Source organism: Salminus brasiliensis, chromosome 1, assembly GCF_030463535.1.
Source record: "Salminus brasiliensis chromosome 1, fSalBra1.hap2, whole genome shotgun sequence".
Classification (NCBI taxonomy): domain Eukaryota; kingdom Metazoa; phylum Chordata; class Actinopteri; order Characiformes; family Bryconidae; genus Salminus; species Salminus brasiliensis.
Window position 1 is genome coordinate 80000210 of NC_132878.1, and position 6000 is coordinate 80006209.

Sequence of the window (6000 nt, forward strand, 5' to 3'; positions counted from 1 at the left end):
TGAGCTTACTGCACAAACCCCATCCTGCGAACAACACCAGCTCTGTCCACTGTTCATTTACAGGTCATCTGAGCTAAGCCAAATACGGCAAACTCAAATCTCATGAGGCTTCACTGCTTGATTAGATCAGGGAGAGAGGCAGTTTATCTTAGTAAGCAAATCCAAAAGTGTGTAAGTCAATTCCGCACATATAAATCCTTGCATCTATTTTTTTATTAAATCTAACATTAAATACTGAAATAATTCCACTCACTGGCCACTTTGTTAGAAACACCTACCTTAAGCTTCCCCTCACTGGTCACTTTCCTAGAAACACCTTGTGTGTGCACTCCCAATTTATCAGAAACACCTACCTTTTGCTTCCACTCACTGGCATCTTTATTAAAAACACATAGCTTAAACTTCCACTCACTGGCCACTTTATTAGAAGCACCTTATTTATAAGTCTACGAGTGTCTACAAGTTACTGACTGTAGCGCATCTGTTAGCATGGACAATTTATCAGCTGCCCTCTATGCCATTCATCCTCAGTTCCTGACCACCAGATATTATTTATTATCTGGACTATTCGCACCACAACACTGACATCGGGCTGGATAATATATACATTGTTATTGTGATAAATTACTATCCACTGTTCATGCACAGTGCAATCATAATAATTATAGTGAGTGTTGACCTGGAATGGTTGTATCAGGGTTTTTCTACACACCTCACTGTAGTGGCTCTAGAGTGAGAAACCAATAGCTAATTATGGGTTAGAGGATGTGTAACACAAACAGTGCATTACAAGATGCATACCAAAGTGATGCCACAACGGTGTTTCTCCCACTCCACTGAAACGTAATTAGTAATTTGTAGTGCTACCTGCTAGCTAGAACTCCCCACATACAACGCTACCAGTGCATCTTTATAAACTGCCACCAACACTACGTCATTGTCCATGGTTTCAAATATTGACTTTCAATTCTATTATGTCAGCAAACAGAGGCTAGCACTGGATAGCATCAGGCTAGGTGGTGCGGGAGAGGAAGAGCCATCCTACCCACCCAAAGAGAGCAAGGCCAATTATGCTCAGACGGCTCAGGCATTACTGGGGATTGCTGGTTTGATCAGGATTGCTGGTGCAGGGCCAACGCTTACATGAGTACACCACTCAGAAGTCTCTTAAGCAATCAGCTTGCTTGGTCATTCCGCACACACTCCTTTCTTCATAGAGGTGGAGAGCCATCACAGTGCTCTTAGACTCAACATTTGTGAGCACTGTGGAAGCGCAAATAGTTACGAAGAAATAAATGCGGGCCTCCCCGCTCGGGCAAACAGCAATTCAACACCATCAGCACAACGCGTAAACATACTGACTTCCAAACCCACAAAGTCAACCAAACACACCCGTTCTGTGTTTGACTTGCTTCCAGATTGCTCAGAAGGTGAAAGCTCCAACAGGACCAGTACAATGCTGGCCTATTCAAATGCCCCGTTAGCTTACATATTGTATTCAAAAGCAATAGACTGCATAAACAAGCGCCACACATAGTGCTGTTGAAGTGCTCGCTTCAATTAGCCTGCCTAAATTACTGTCTAATGGCACCTAAACAACGTTGCTGGTAAATGAACACAGAGATCTCTCTGCAACCTTATCATTACTACAGTAAGGACAAGCCGAGGAATCAACTGGTGTGCCAACAGTTGCTCAGAGGCAGCAGAAGAAGCTGTTTTACACAGATTTTGCAACAGCAGACGAAACCTAGACGTGAAGTTGTCATGCAGGAACTGCAGGTTGCTGGCCTGAGTACACAAACTATAATATGACTGCAGCATTAGAAGTAGGGCTGGGCATTACTGAGAAGATTCAGTATTAAAATAATGAATAAACCTGATGAGCCCATGTCTTGCTTGTTTTGATAGGAGTGTTTTGTTCTGTTCTGCTTCTCTTTGAACAACACCAAAGGGAACCCTATGCCGTGTGTTTTCAACAGTGTGTAAGGTTCCCTTTGGTGTCGTTCTAGAAGAAGCAGAACAAAACAGTAATTTAATGAGACCAGATTTATTCAGATCCACACTGAAGAACACAGTCAGTGACATACAATGCAGTCAATTGTCCTAGATGTAGGGCTGGGCGATATGGTAAAAATAATATATCATGATTTTTAACACAACATATTAATCACGATACATGTAATCACTCACTAAAAACATCAGTAGCAACAGATTCTTATAAACTTCTATTCAGATACTCTCCCGTACTGAATACTGAGTGATTTTCATTCAACATCTGCTGCTCTTCATCTAATTAAACCAGTCGAATTACACTGTTAGTAATGAAATCTGCAGCTGATCAGCTGCCCAGCTCTACCTGGATGCACAAAAATATATTAAATATTAAAAAATAAGCTGATTAACAGCAGGAATATATCTATCTATCTGTCTATCTCTCCATCATCAACACCGCTACCCAGGGTGATATTTTGTCATTACTGCGATTAATAACATGAGAAAACAAACTATTTTGAGCATATTGTGGATATTAGGCTAAACAAGAGTGCATCATCAGTCCAGTTGTAATTGGATTTAGTGCAAGTATGTGAAATATTCAGAGTTGGTCCACACTACTTCTTCTTTTCTAATTCCAACACTGATATCTTAAGTATCTGCTGATAAGACCTGATAGGTCGTCTTCTAAAATGCTTTAAAATGAGCTGTCCTTTCTTACTGAATAACCTGATTTAAGATGAAGATCTAAAAGGAGACCAGGTTAAAAACTACTCAAGCACTCTACCGCCCAAGAAACACAGATAGCAACATGACATCACACGGTGTGGCCGTGTGCTATTTTAGACTAGACTTGCTACAAGACTGGATTGGATTCATTCTCTTGACTTCTGGCACCTGAGCCAGCATTTTCTGCTGATATCATTCTAGTAGTAGTTTGTGTAAGGTAGTGTAGTGTAGTGGGTACCAACACTGCCTTGGACTGGGGTTCAATCCCCCAGCTAGGCAAGCTTACAAATGACCGGACATGTTTAAAGTACTAGAGATCCAGACTTGAGTAAAAGTAGAAGTGTCTTTAAGCTCCATACTTAAGTGGAAGTACTAAAGTAGTCAACATTTTTGGACTTATGTATTGCAAGTAGTTTATTCTACAAATTACTCCTTAAGTACTGAAAGTACAAGTATTGTGTTCAAGTACTGTAGTTCTTACAGAAAGCAGTCAAAAGCCTGAATATCATTGTTTATATTATTTTAAATGCTTAAGGACTGTCACAGTTCCTTTGGCTGTAGTACAAGGACAGGAATGTACGAGACATGTACATGAAGTCTTCAATTAACTCTCTAAACAAACCCGCCCAAAAGAAAGGCTAAACAGAATTGACAGCAACCTGCCACATACAAGAGTTTTGCATGTATAAACCAGTGAGGAGAGCAGCAAACAAAACTACAACAGATCTCAGGCTATTAGGCCATATACAGATATTTGAAGGTGGTAAAGATGGTGTTTCTTCTGGTGGTTCCTCCATCTCTGAATAAACTAACAGAGCTCTAGCTTTAGTGTCCTCACTGCAGCAGTGGAGTGAGAGGAAGAGCAGCAGCATGCTCGCTCACGGCTTGATCGCATCTTCTGTTTAATGTTAAGGCGGCTTCATCAAACCCCGTGTCAGTGCCATGTAGCGCTCTGGCGTGGCGATAATGTGGGCTTGAAATGATTCGTACCATTTTCTTTGCAGCACATAAAAAATGTAATGGAGTAAAAGTATTAAACTCATCCAAAATACATAGTGAAGTAAAAGTGGAAGTAGGAGAAAATAAAGAATACTCCAGTAGATACAGATTTTACAGCATTTTAGTGCTTTAGCACAGTAGTGAAGTAGTTCTACTCTGTTACTTTATTTCTGCAAATGACTGTACTTTTTATAGCACTTCTAACTGGCAATACTGACGCACTGTCTGCACCGGCTTCCTAAATTTACATTTAAGGCATTTAGGAGACACTCTTATCCAGAGCGACTTACAAAAGTGCTTTGCTATTTACTTAAGAAAAACCTTAGCTAGTTAGAAAAGACTAATAGTTCAAAGAAACCTCTAAGCTTTAGACATTACTAAACACAAGTCAATAAGGTGACCATAGAACTCGTCCAAGTATTCTCTGAAGAGGTGGGTCTTCAGTCTGCGTTTGAAGACTGAAGCGAGCGACTCTGCTGTTCGGACACCCAGAGGAAGCTCGTTCCACCACTTTGGTGCCAGGACAGAAAAAAAGTCTGGACACTTGTCTTCCATGGATTTTGAGGGATGGCGGGTCGAGCCGAGCCGTACTTGAAGCTGGAAGGGCTCTTGGTGCGGATCGGCTTTTGACCATTGCCATCAAGTACAGAGGGGCTGGTCCGTTCTTGGCTTTAGGCCAGTGTCAGGGTGTTGAATCTGATGCGGGCAGCAGCTACAGGAAGCCAGTGAAGAGAACGCAGCAGTGGAGAGACATGGCTGAACTTAGGAACATTGAAGACGACCCGTGCCGCTGCATTCTGGATAAGCTGCAGGGGCCTGATGGTGCGCAGAGGGAGACCAGCCAGAAGAGAGTTGCAGTAGTCAAGTCTGGAAGTGCTGAGAGACTGAACGAGCATCTGGACGACTCTCTAGAGAGGAAGGGTCGAATTCTACATATGTTGTACAGGAGGAATCTGCAGGACCGAGTTACGTTTGCAACATGACTTGAGAACGATGTTATCATTCTCAAGTCATGTTGCAAACGTAACTCTGTCCTGCAGATCATCCATGACTACACCAAGACTTCGAGCTAATTCTGCAGCTTTTCATTTTTAGACAGAAATTGAATTCTGCAGTTGTTCTTCACATTAAATCAGAATTTCATGATAAATGGATTAATAGAAATGCTCAAAATAAGAGCTATGAAGGTTTTTTTTTTTTTTTTTACTTCTTCTGTAAACTTTCCATTCTGGAGATACAAGGATTCCTGGTCCTGATTCGTCACCCCTAGTTAAACCTGGAAATCAGGATCACGGTGTGGCTCCAATACTGATGTACCGCTATGGACGCTGGATGTGAGGAGTCTCTCTACATGGTTGTTCTGAGGAGATCATTTAATTCCTAGAGAAAGTCTGACTGCCATAAAAACCCTGGTGTGACTCCCATCAGCAGGTCTATGGTGGAACATTAGCAAGCTGCTGCTGCTGCAGTGCGGATCGCTGAAGCCATTAAGAAAATGAGCAGCAGGAGGTTTGGTAGAGCCGTTGTCTGAGCCACCACTGACCGAGCACAGGAATGCTTTAGTCCTGGGTAAGCTGGCAGCTGAACTCCTCCTCTTCTCCTACTTTCCCAAAGCACAGCTCTTCACTCAGCTAGCTAACATTTTTAAGCCAAATACGAGAGCTGTCCAATAGCAATGTCCTCGAATCATGGACATCTCGAGGGGGTTGACTCGTATGGGGGTATCAGCTGAGGTGAACGCTCTCTGGGCTGCTCTCCTCAGTCGCCTCACACTTTCGTTTCGTTTCTATGTAAAACAACACAACCCGAGACAGAGCGATAAACTGAGCGCATGTAAACTGAGTGACTTACCTCAGGAAAGAAACGAGACAGAGGGAAAGCTGCGGACTTTTCTCGTACACTTGTTCTCCTTCTCTCTCAAACTCCTTCTCGACTCCTGTTAGCTGCTTCCTCACAACGCGCGACGAGAACACGCCCTCCACGCGCTAGTGATGGAAAAACCGAGTCAGTTTTATGAACCGACTCCTTCGAGCAGCGAGAACTCATGAATCAAACGTTAGATCTACAGATGCGCCAGTCAAGCCAACTTTACACTCTGCTCCTCCATCAAGTTCTGCTTGTTAGACAGAGACATACAGTAAGTACCATTTCAGTAGTAGAGTACAGTTTGATAAGTAGTACAGTTTGAGTAGTAGTAGAGTACAGTTTGAGTAGTAGTACAGTTTGAGTAGTAGAGTACAGTTTGAGTAGTAGTACAGTTTGAGTAGTAGTAGTAGAGTA

General features: G+C 42.4%; 1 protein-coding gene across 1 annotated transcript in view; it reads right to left on the bottom strand.

Annotated features, from left to right (window-relative positions):
• The window catches only part of pld1b (phospholipase D1b), a 57666-nt gene extending 52008 nt beyond the window's left edge, over window positions 1-5658 (bottom strand). Inside the window, exon 1 of the mRNA XM_072690521.1 lies at window positions 5572-5658. The gene's annotated coding sequence lies outside the window, so the exon portion shown is untranslated. The remainder of the gene's footprint in view (window positions 1-5571) is intronic.
• Between the last annotated feature and the right edge of the window lie 342 nt (window positions 5659-6000).